Here is a 13,489-nt window from a genome sequence, read left to right as displayed (position 1 = left end):
TGTTGATACCAACAATGGATGGAACAATCTGAGAGGCAGAGGAGGAAGAGTATGTGTAAGAGGTGGTGGACAAGGAAGAAGAGTATGAGGAAGAGTAAGACCAAGAACAGTAATTTCAGATAATAAAAAGGTTAAATAAAAAGGTTTTGTTTCAACAGTATATTTGTGTTTCTGCACATATCTCTGTAGACTTGAACAATCTCTCTGCAGAAATATCTACATACAGAACTATTTTATTATGACAAACCCCACCAAAGATGAAAGTGCTTTTGATTGAGCACAACAGTGTTTTGTTGGTTGGACAAAACATCTGGTAATATGAATGAAGTGTGTTCCATTTGGTGCAAAACTTTGATTTTGATAACTGTTTATGTAGTTTTGAATGCAGTGCTTCATTTTGCAGGATATATATGAGGTGTATTGCACTTTGGGTGTGTTGTTTTGTGAATTGTGTTAAGTGTTTTGAGAAAATGAGCGCTGTTTTCAAAAATGTGTGTTAGCAATTGAACAGAACTGTAAAAAATTGTGTCGGTCACAGCTTATTTTTCATCATCTTTAGAGTATGACTTGTGATCATCCATAAATGTTCAACTTGCTGCTTAGAGACTAATAAAGGGATTGTGCATCTATGTACATAAATACTTGGCCAACAGACCTGAGCAAATAACCGCCCACTCATCATTCCTAGTAGCAGCAACTTCTATATTGGATATTTTTTTCCTCTGAGCTTTTATTAGGTTGGGTTTTCATTCTGTAGCCCAATGCTTTGGTTTAAAGCCAAACGTTTCAACACGCCTTTCTTGTTGCTCACGATACTTGAAACTAATGGCCAATGCACAGGTGAGTGTGAGTGCATAACATTTCAATCACTCTTCAGGAGCCTGGAAAGTTTGTTTTGCAGTGTAAAATTCAATTAGCACCGGGGATTAGGTTAACTAATCTTGTGAAAAGAAATTAATTGCTTCATCATGGAACAAAAACATGTTCAAAGTCTATTACCATTTTTCCTTATTTGATGCATAAAGTATTAGAAAAGCACAAGCTGATTTGCAGTATAATGATGTTGTAAATTATGGACTATGTTTAAATTTTTCTAAAATTGTGACCGTTTTCATGTGTGTTGAAATGTATATTTAAATGTACGTATAATGTAAACTATAAATATTGTCTTGCACGTGTTACAATTGCAGTTGTGTCATTGTGACATCATTTTTGCCACTGTTGGATGTTAAGTTTGTTTAATCATTTTTTGGCAATGCACTTGCCGTATGTTGATAAAATAACCTCCCAAAATGAATTCTAATCACACTATCTTGCTTTTTATGGTGGAAATAGTCATTTTTGGATGCCTTCTAGCACCTGTCTGAAGCATGTAGAAAAAAACGTTAAAAAATCTAAAAGTCAAAATGCATTCACATACTGTATATTAACTTGAGTTAACGAGTAAATAAGGGATGTGTGTTGTCCTTAATGTGTGAAAGTTGTTATTTTCTGGTTGATAGAAAGTTGATATAAGGCCAGGTATGAAATAGAGACTATATCACGTGCAACAGTCGAAGCTTATAAAAAGAGAGGTTCTCTCAGTATGGGACAGTGAATGTAACAAAAATGTACTGTATATCCGGGCTCTCTAGAGAGACTATTCAAAGTAGGCAATGAAACAGACAAAATGAAGCATGTTTATTTAAATATGTTGTCACGGTGGGCGAGGGGATGGACCCAAACGCAGAGTGAGGGGGAAAAACACAAAACTCTGAACGGTGAATAGAAACAAAGACTACTTTACAAAGCAGGAACTAGAGCAGGGAACAAAAAGTCTCGCAGAGCAACTCTCAAAAAACACAAAGAAAAACTTCAAAAACACAGGAAACAAAGAAAATCCAAAAATCCAAAAGCACGTGGAAAACAGAACATGGGCAGGAACACACGGGGCAGAAACATGATCAGAGGCACATAAAAACAAACAAGGATCCAGCACCTGAGTCAAGGAAGAAGGGAACTTAAATAGACCAGACACTGACGAGACACAGGAGGGCACCATGAACAATCAGGCCACAGAGAGGGAAGGGAAAACGAGACAACCCAAAAACAATAATAGAATAATTGAAAGCAATAATACAATTAAACAGGGGGAGCAAGACACAAAACAGAAGTGCCGCCATCTGGCGGCCCAACAAGGAAAGACAGAGACGGAAACACAGAACCATGACATATGTGCTCCAGTGCCTACTTTGAGATGGCCATATATATTTTAGTTGAGCCTTTGGGAAAGAATATCTGTGATATTAGTTACAGATTGTTCAGTTTGATATTTATAATATAAAATGTGTCCTTCAATTGATTTACACATAACATTTCTGTCAAATTTAATTTTATGATTTTGACTAAATGACTCATAATCAGTGTTGTGCATGAACGTGCTAAAAGAGCGGCGTTCATTGAACGTGCTCATATTTCTGGTGAACGGTGAACTGAATATATCCTTTTTCAACTAATGAACGTGAGCAGCAGTGGTGATAAAACTAACAAGAAGTCAGTGCTAGTGCGTTGTTAGCCTTTACTGATCCCCGTATGAGGTTTATATGATGTAGCTAGCATAAGCCAATAGGACTAACCCATAAAATTAGCTTTTTAACAGTACTTGGTCAGTCGAACTATAAAAATGAAAGCATTCGATTACGATCAACGGCACCGAAAATTTCTGTTGCACCTTCAATAAATGGCAAAAGTCCCACAATAGGATCGATTTAAATCTTTAAAAGTTCTATATTTTCTGTGAGTGTTCCCCGGCGATCTGAGTGTACGGTTTCTATGTAAATTACATCAGAAGGATTCAGCATTGTTATCTGCTGCCTAAACCTTGCGCTAAACCTGCGTTGTTGTCCTGCCTAGGAGGAGGTTCTACTGAAAAAGAATTGAATAGAATTTAAAAAACGGAAGAAATTAACGTGAACTGGTTAATTTTTTGGGACTGTGAACTTAGTTCAAAATCAAAATTGCGAACTATGAACGTGAACTAGTTCATTTTAATCTGTGGGAACTGAACTTTGAGCTTGCTCTTGTGAACTTGCACAACACTGCTCATAATCATATGTTTGCAATAAAAACTTAGGCTATATAAGTTGTTTGTCAGAAAGGTTATAATCAACATGTATCCTACTCAAAATAAATGTCCTAATATTGCAATAAATGTATGTTCAAAAGTGTAGCTTGAATACTGCAATAAGAAAGTAGAAGATATTTGAATTTGACCTAACATGGCATTCTTTGTTTTTGTCAGTAGCAGCCTGTCTGAGGGAAAGAGATCCATCCAGCCCTCAATTTTGTGCTGTTGTGATGGAATTTGCTTCAGTCACGCTGACTGGTTATGATTGTTTAAAAACCATTCACAGTAGTCGGGTTTTAACCACAGAAATGCATTTGAAAACATTCTCATATCAGTTCTTGGAATGGAAGCATATTGGCGAAGACAGCTTGATTTAAACATAAGTTTTAAAGTAACCTTCCAGAAATAACCGATAGCATCTGCAAGGGCAGAGTATTATTGCAGGCTTCCTGTGGCTTCAGGGCTGTTTCCAATGGAAAGGACTCACAGTACAAACAGAGGATGCATTGAGTGAGCTGACCTCTGTTAGTGGCTCTGAAAGATGTCCCAGAAATCTAAAAGCCATTCTCTCCGCCTCTCTCTCAGCCGGGGGGCGGGCAGAGAGGTGGGTGGGGGGTGGGGGGGGGTTCGGGATTGGGAAGAGAAAACGGTTCTCATTGATCAGCGCTGGGAACTATGCCAGGAATAGAGTGGACCCAGAGAATCACACAAAAAACAAGATTCGAAAAGAATGCAGCTGAACACAAGGCACCTGTAGGCCATAGAAAAAAAACCTGAACCAGGAAAGAGGCCACAGCCATCTTGAACTGAGCCTTTTCTATGGCAGGATCACTGTCCTTAGACTGATGCACTCATGCCTGACACTCAAGACCAATAATTCTGTCAAAGGCTGTAGCAGTAGCAGGCAGCCATATTATTGTGATTAAGATTCATTTTTTATGAACTGCCGCAAGGAAGATTAGAGCAGCTTCACAATCATTCTTGCCCATTCTTACCTCCTTCTCATCTCAAATAAGTCTTATCTCTCTTTATTAAAAAAATACAGTTGTACCTGTGGAAAGAGAAAGGAGGGGAGAAAAGGAGGAGAGAGATTCATCTGAGGGAGAGATGAGCAGAATTAGAGAGGGGGAAGGGCATAAGGAGAGTGAAGTAGAAGCAAAGAAAATATAAGAGGGGGAGGAAAAGGGGGAGAGACCAAAAGAGAAAGGAAAAGACAAGAAGCAAGGAAACAAGAGAATATTCCAGGAGACAAGGGGTAATGACTCCCATGACAGCGGTGTTGACAAACACTGAGGTCACAGACTGTCTGGACATGCATGGGGGCAGTCTGGAGTAAAATCATTGTACTTCCAGGTGCATCATCTCCTTATAAGCCAGTATTCACAAAGTCAGGCATAAAACCCAAACTGAAGTCAAATGAAGAATTGCAGCGTTTGTTCAGGTTCTTCCATAATATGACTAATTCTGCACATCAAAAATATAAAACTTAACAAACAAAAAAAAAAAACTTGTGAGATTACTATGTAAAGTTAGCATTGCACTTTTAGTATGCTCATTTCAGTGTAATGCTATTAAATATGACTTATGACTGCCCTTCTGAGGCTATTAAATATTTAGTGTTTCCTCCTATATGTGGCACCAGTTAATGAATTTTCATTAACAATTTATAATAATTTAGTATTTATAATATATTTAAATTGAGTTTGTTATGAGCACAAGTCCCCACTTAGTAAAATAGAAAGGACAGCACAATTTGTAACAGATATAAAATTTACAACTGTTATTTACAAAGATGTCAACTCATAAGAAAAGATCACATATTTGGTCTAGATTCGGTGGATATTGCTTATTCTCCTTGGCAGTATAGATCCCTTCACCTGTGAAATAACGCAGAGGGAACTGGCGAAGGAACACAGGTTTGTCTTTTTTCATAGAACTCTCTCATTCCACAGCTAGATAATTTAGGTTTCTCATTGAAACCAGCTTCTGCCTAAGTGTTATTCAAAGTATTTCATCACAGGTCCTGGAAAAGGTAATTAATTTGCCTGGTTACAAAGGCAGGTCCCAGCAGCCTACTAGATCATTACTGGCACCAAGCTATTTTTCAGCCCCAAGAATCTGCCTGATAGGAAGACACAAAGGAAGAGATGGTGGGGGGGATTGACTGAACGGACTGAGAGAAGGAAAGGAGTCTTTGGATATTTATATCCACCTGTCCCATACTGTGCTAATTGGCTGAGCTTGACAGGGTAGAGAGTTGCATTTTTACTTGATGAAAAATCTGGCTCAAAATGTTAAATATTCTACAAGTAATATAATGCATAAAGTATTAGACAAATGCAGGCTATAGGATGCTGATGCTACACAAGGGAAAATACATGTTTCCCTTCAGGATAGACAGCTGACTTTTTTTTCCAAAGTAGTAATTAAAATATTTTCTCTAAAATATTAATTAAAATATTTGGGGCAGGTCCAGGTGAAAGGCTGCAGAGTACCAGCTAGTGTGCAATAAAAGTATGAAACCTAAGACAGAAATGAAAACTAAATGTTGTACGAAATACATTGGAAAAACAAAAACAGCAAGTTTCTGAGCCCAAACATTGAAACTGTTTGGAATCAAATTTTAGCCTTCTTTATCAAGTTTGGCTGCTGTTTTCCAAACAAATAATGGTCCAAAATTGTGATGCCACACGTAGAACTTATAACAAATTGGGTTCAAGAACACATGAGGGTAGTCTGCCAAAACAACTTTTTAAAAAACCAAGTGATATATTTTAGCTTACTCAATCACAAGCCAGTCATCCTCCTTACTTTTCCTACACTGGTATTTCACACCACCAGTTAACCCAGCTGAAGATTTGATCCCATTGTAACAAAAGATTGAGGGCTTCCTGCTGGGCTGTTTTGCCTGATGGTGGCTGGCCCAAATTCCAGTCATTGTGATGGAGCCAGATAATGGGAATATACTGCCCATCTAGTACTATTCCCTTGGTCATGCACAGTAGCAAGTGACAAATAATTGACCTAAAATCAGGGCCCAGCGAAACTGTTGAGCTTGTGACAATGGGCTCTCAACCTGGATTGCAACAGTAATCTCCAGTTGTCCCCTGGAAGTTCAGCTATCATTTGGCAATCAGCATGGACATGTGACTAATTATACTATTAGAGACTAATTATGAGCAGAACAACAAATCAGTAAAATTGAGCTAGAAGTGAAACTGGGACATACAAACAACTTCAAGACTGGTGATAGTTAAACAGTATCCTTGTGGCACATTGCATATTGATGGATTTCATTAATTTTGCATAATCTTGCAGAAAAAAAGTCTGAGACTCAAGCAAGTGCGAGAAAAGTGTTTAAAAAAAGATTGGTTACGCAAATTGGGAAAGATAGTTAAAGTTATGAGATCTACAATGAACTTGTGCAGCAGGTTAATGCATTTTACAATAAGGGACAATTGCAGTGTACTTATAGCTGAAGTTTATATCTCAGGTTTAAGCCTCTTGACCACAGAACTGCATAACAACTGGAGCAGCTGTCCAAAGCTGTAGAACAAGGATTAGCCAGTTGAAATGCAGTTCTGTGGTCTAGATGTTTAAAACTGAGGTTTAAACTCCAGCTAAGCAAACTGCAATTGTAAGGGTTTGATGTATTAAAACTAGTGCTGGAAAATGATGACAAAGCACAAATATGAGATATTGTGATTAATTACAAATAATCTAATTAGGTCTCAGGTGTCTTAAATTTTATTGTTTTTTATTGCTTTATTTATTCACTCAAGGAAAACATGCAAACAGACCCAACTGCACCTACATACTGATTGTGCAGGTGAGAAAAAATCCCAAAGGGCTCATAGTAGTCTTACCTACTGCTAATTAATCAATGGAAGCAATAAACAATAATAACAACAAAAGAAAGAAAACAAAACATACAAACATAAACATTTTGAAATCAAGTGCCTTCAATGAGGCATACAAGATGAAAGGGGAAGAAAAAAAAGAAACATATAAGCAAAAATCCTGTAAACAAACTATAAAACAAAATGTGTGAATACGTGTGTGTGTGTGTGTGTGTGTGTGGCCTGAGTGCGCAATTCACCTGGGTCATCAGGCAGGTCCTAAGTCTGTACTGAATTACTGAGACATGTGGATACATTGTGGCACCCCGATCCCTTATCGGTGCTCCCCACGAGACCACCAGGACGGCCGAGCCCATCGACACCGGCAGCCGCTAGGAAAATTCGTGAGTGGGCGTTACCTGCCAAACCACAGTCTGGAAACCTTCAGGACCCTGGACAGCACCAGGCAGACCAACTGAGGTGACACCGGGCAGCACCATGGACAGGGCTGCAGCAGAGGGAAGGTAGGTGGAATTTTCCACTCTGCAGCACACCTGAAGCTGCTTGATGGATTGGCTGCCGCCGCCCACCTGAAGCTGCTTGCACTGACGAGCACGCAGGCTTTTTAGACCAGCACAAACACAGGAATGGCAGAGTTGCTGGGGCTTCCTACGGAGCTACGCCGGGCAACTCTCTACACCTGGACCTGAGACCGTAAGCGGCCGTGGGCCAACTCTCTTAAAGTGGTGGAATAATTGTGACGAACTGGAAAGAGCAAAGTGTAAAGAATAACAGTGATTCCAGTGGACCGTGTGACAGGGGGCAACGACAGGAACAGCTCAGAGCTTGAGCTGGGGAAGGATTGGAGTGCTACCTCACTTGGAAGGGAGGCCTTCTCCCCTACACCCCCTTGGGGACTGGAGGATCACCAGCCGGCGCCTGGAGCAAGGAGCCGGACCCGGATCTGACTGGCCAGGCCCTATTCTCCCCCCTAACCTGTGTGTTTCTCGTTTCTCTCCAGAAGGACGTTTGAATGCCTGGAGTGGAGCACCGATACCCCAACCGGGAAGACGCTTTAGTTGTTTTTTTGGCTCCCCCTACCCCTACCCCCACTCATTACAACGATTAAAGTACTTTTTGTTGACCTCTACCTCAGACTCACTGATCTGGTTCTTCTGGACTTCCGTCACCCAACCCCCCCTGTTGGCTGAGAGAGTTCACAACATTTGCAATTTTAATGTAATTATTCCATGAACATGATCCTGTATACCTGATAGAAAACTGATCGTGTAGCGCAGTAGATGGGGATATGGAGATTGTAAAATGTTTTTACAGGGCAAGGGAAGGGAATGTACAGTATGTCTGTTTGTATATGAAAGTGCAAGTCTGATAAATATTGTTAAATATGGAAAGGATCTTAAGTTTGTTAGACAGTGGGGCTGAGGGTTCAGAATGGTTTGAAAAAGTGACTAGTCTTAAAAATCTTTTCTGTAGTCAATCTATTTTTAAGGAAAGTGGTGGTACAGTATATGTGGAAGCCCAGGAAATATTACAATAGGTGAGGTATGGATAAATAAAACTATAGTACAATGTTAGTAGGCAGGACTGGTCCATTTAAAAACAAGACATGGTATTTTAAAGGTGAAGAAAACAGAATAAAATATAACTAAGCCAGTTTAAGCGCAGATGCAATTATAATAGTCTGACTCATGGTGAAAGATGATGATAAAGATTCCCTAAAACAAGAAAAGGATTGTGGGTCTGGAAAAAAGAACATTTTAGGAATAAAGAAGTAAAGTAATGCAGCAATTTCCCACTTTACTTTTTTGTGATTTTCTAAAAATGTTTTGGCATGTGGTATGTTAATATTGCATGTAAAAATGAAAACGAGGGAAACAAACATACAAGGCATACGTTTTGCAGAGTAAAATACATTAGTGGCCATTTGTATATTACTGTAGGTACGCTTGTCTAGTACTGGTAGGACCCGTTTTTTGGCACTAGAACAGCTTGAATCCTTTGCGGGATGGATTTAACAAGGTTCTGGAAACATTCCATGGGGATTCTGGTCCATGCTGACTTGATAGCGCCATGTTCCTACAGATTTTTCAGTCTCACATTCATACTATACCCCGTTCTCCCTCATCTCAAAGGTCTTATATTAGATTGAGATCTGGGAACTGTGCACTGTCACTGATGTCAGTGTCATGTTCATGGAACCAGCTTGAGATGGTGCATGCTTTGTGACATACCTAATTATACTTAATGTGTGAAGAAACATTTCCTACACCATTACACCACCATCTACAGCCTGCGCTATTGACACAAGGCAAGACTGATCCATGGATTCATGCTGATTATGCCGAAATGTGACACCATCTCTATGTCACAGCAGAAAACGAGGTTCATCAGACCAGGCAACATTTTTACAATCTACAGTTGAACATATTGGTGATCTCACACCCATCTTAATCCTCATCTTCTTGTTGCTGACAGGAGTGGAACCCGGTGTGGTCTTCAGTTGCTGAAACCCATCCACTTCAAGGTTTGACGTGTTGTGCATTCAGAGATGCCCAGAGATGCACACCACTGTTGTGAACAGCTGTCATTTGAGCATTTGTCGACTTCCTGATAGCTTTAATGAGTCTGCCCATTCTCTTCTAACAGCTCTCAGTAACACAGTGTGACAGTAACAGAACTGCCACTCACTGGATGTTTTTTTAAATTTTTTTATCATATCATTCTTTGTAAACTTTAGGCACTGTAGTGCATGACATTCCCAGGACAGCTGTTTTTGAGATGCTAGAACCACTGCTTCTGGCACCAACAATCAAGCCATGATCAAAGTTGATCACAGTTGAAAACCAGTCCAATCCAAGATGCCTGCCACTGCCTTTCCTCTGTTCAGAGTCTCTCTGCAATCCTTCAGAAATCGCCAAAGTATGGTGCCATCCATTCAAAATTAAATCATTGCTGATGGCACAGCAATGTTTTACTTCCATTTTTTGGAAATTGTGTCAATTTGGTGTCAAGGATATTGTTAAGGGCCTGGGAGCACATGGTGATTGGCAACAGAGCAGTGTTTCATTAAGCTTACCCAGAATTTATTTTTTTTCTCTTTTTTTTTTGTGACCTTGAAAAAAGATGGCGATTACAACCAAAAAGCTGGCAGAGGAATTAGAAGAGATTAAAAAATCCCTCAATTTTATGTCTGAGGAGATCAGCAAAGTGGTAAAACAGCAAGTTAACCTCATGGGTCTAATGGAGGAGGTCCATGAGCTGAGGGTTACAATCAACCAAAGGGACCAGAGGATCGAACTGCTGGAACAAAGGATTGACGACTTGGAGCAGTACTCCCGTGCTGATGACCTTATCATCCCTGGGCTAGATACCAAACATTGCAGCTATGCCAGGGCTGCAGCCGGTGACCGACAAGGTGAAGACGCACCACTTGAGGAGCTGCACACTTTAGAGCAACAAGTGGTTCAATTCCTGAGCAGTAAGAACATTCAGCTAGAGAGACAGCAAATTTCAGCCTGTAACATTCTGCCACGCTAGGATAAAAAAAACAACCCAACGATTGTTGTCCGGTTTGCAAATCGAAAGTGTAAGGTTGAAGTGTTGAGATAGTCCAAAAAACTTAAGGGTACTGGGGTGTATGTAAATGATCACCTGACAAAGAAAAATGCTGAAATAGCTATGAATGGCCGTATCCTCAGAAAGCAAAACAAAATACAAGCAACATGGACAAGGAATGGAAAAGTGTTTATAAGGTTAAATGGACCACCAGAGCAAGCCAAGGTGGTTGTGGTACAGAATCTGAGAGATTTGGATCAATATAAGTGACAATGTTTATAAATGGGGTCGGGTTGCGACGGAAATTTTTGCAAATCTTATTTCTAAACCACTTTTTTTCTTCATAAAATGACAGATGAAGATTTTAATTTTCTTATTGAAGGACCTGAGAGTAGTGATCTCTCTGAGAATGAAAATTCCTTAGTTGAGAATATATGTAACATGAAAAAATGTGAGGCGTTAAATCTAAGTTTTCTAAATTTGACTGAACATAAATCATTTAGTTTTGAAAATAACATTGATCCTGAGGCAAATTTTTATTATGATTACAAATTAAATTCTGAATATTATTCTGAGAATCTGTTTAATAATCTTAATTTGGAGGGTTTTTCAATTATACATTTTAATAGCAGAAGCCTCTATACGAATTTTGTTCAAATCAGATCAAAGATTATTTAAAATCATTAAAACATACATTTCAGGTCATTGCAATAAGTGAGACTTGGTTAACAACTGAAAAGGGTGCTGATTTTGTGTTAGAACGGTATGACATTTTTACTGTAAACCGGATAAATAAAAGGGGTGGTGGTGTTGCATTTTATGTACAGAAAGATTTTCAGTGTAAGGTAATTGATAGTACAATTGTTAATGATATGGAGAGTTTGACAATTGAAATTCATTCTACTAAATTTAAGAGTATATTTTTAAGTTGCATATATAGAACTCCTGGTTCTTGCATTGATCAATTTATGAATACCATAGTTGATATTTTTGGGAAAGTATGTCATATGAAATCACTTTTTGTTTGTGGTGACTTTAATAAAAAATAAAAAAAAATTTTTAAAAAATGAAAAAGAAAAATGAGGAAACAGCTACTCTTAAAAGAATGTGTCGAAGGGCAGAACGTAAGTGGAGGAAAACAAAACTACAAATTCACTTTGATATCTTAAAGGAAAATATTGTAAAATACAACCAATGCATCAAAATCGCTAGGCAAGCATATTTTTCTAATTTAATCGCCAGCAATAAAAACAAGCCCCGTATCTTATTCTCAACAGTCGATAGAATAATAAATCCTCCTCGTTCAGCACATTCGGAACTACTTTCCACAGCCAAGTGCGATGAATTTGCAAAAATTTTTACAAGACAAGATAGCTAATATAAGGATGGATATATCCACAAAACAAACTAGCGATCTTGCAGAAATTGACCCTGTCTCACCTCCAAAGAGCCCTCTTGGTTCCTTTAACCTCACTAATGAAAATATTTTAAACAAAGTAATAAACAGTCTCAAACCATCTACCTGTGCCCTTGACCCAATCCCCACAAGTCTCTTCAAAAAAAGTCTATACTTGCTTTTCCGGTGAATTATTAAACATTATCAACCACTCCCTGCAAACTGGCATTTTTCCATCTACTTTGTAAGCCCTTCTTAAAAGGAGCACTCTTGACCCATCCATGCTAAATAATTTCAAGCCTATTTCAAATCTCATGTTTCTCAGCAAAAAATTTTTGTGGGCAGTGGGTTTGCCATCAAATACTGACAAATGGAATTATGGGAAATTGTGTTATTTGCATTAAATGGAATTATGAGATATTGCGTTATTTCCATTACAGTTTTTCCCAATCGTTTAAACACATTTCCAGAAACTATAGCTCAATTTCTCAAAACTCTAAACACAAAACTGAAAAGAGTTAACCATTTTGGCAAAACTCCACAAATCTCTTGCAAAATGAAACACTGCACTCAAAACCATGTTCTCTCTTTTCAAAACTGATTCTTTCCACCAAAACAAAACACACTCAGCTATCATATGAATATCTCTTAGAGAGCATAAATTAAACACTGGTGTGATAAATTTAAAACACTACCATCAAAATATTGTTTATATATGTTTTGGCTTCATGAGGCCATGTTACATATTCAAATGTATAAAACTGTGTAGAAACTTTCCTTTTTTCTCCTTGTTTAAGGTTTAGGGTTTTTTTGTCCCAAAATAGGTTGCAATTTTATGGTACATACATTATAAAGACTGTTGCCATATTGTAATACAATACTGTGAATATATCATACAATGATTGTGCCAATGCAATATTTATATCAGAAGAGGATACAATGCACATTTGTCTATCCAATGAGCTCCAATTGGGCTAAACTCACAACCCAGCTTCCCAGAGTCATACTGTAAACTTATAGTTGATACTGCAACATTGTTAGAATTCTGACTATACAAATGTTACCTATTTTGGCAAAACTCATGCAGTAATTGCACTGATAAGTAAAATGAAAAACACTACAGTAATAAAATGTTTAGACTGTCTTTCTGGGGATGTAATGATGAAATCAGTGCACAAATACAAAAAGGTAACAAAGCAAATATTTACTAGCCAACACCATGTTGATTATGGTGGTCTCTTGCTCATCTGTAAATTTCCGGCCTCTGCCACCTCTTGCTGGTCGTCTTTCTATTCTGTGAAACATATACACAGTATAGGCTACACATATTTCATAAATGTAAGACAAAACAACATTGCACTATACATTTCTCTAAGCACTGTAGATATCCATAGAAACCATAACGTTACATTACTGTAATTACTGTAGAGAGTACAGAAGACTACTTACCTATTCTTATCTCTAAATGCCCGGATAACTGAGGCTACCCTGAAGCGGCTCAAATTCGGCTGGACTCGCTGCCTAGCTTTGGTCATTGTTAGGCCATGATTGAGTACATGGTCAACCAAAGTT

This window comes from Anguilla anguilla, chromosome 7 (assembly GCF_013347855.1).
Source record: "Anguilla anguilla isolate fAngAng1 chromosome 7, fAngAng1.pri, whole genome shotgun sequence".
NCBI lineage: Eukaryota > Metazoa > Chordata > Actinopteri > Anguilliformes > Anguillidae > Anguilla > Anguilla anguilla.
Note: the sequence above shows the minus strand (reverse complement) of the source record.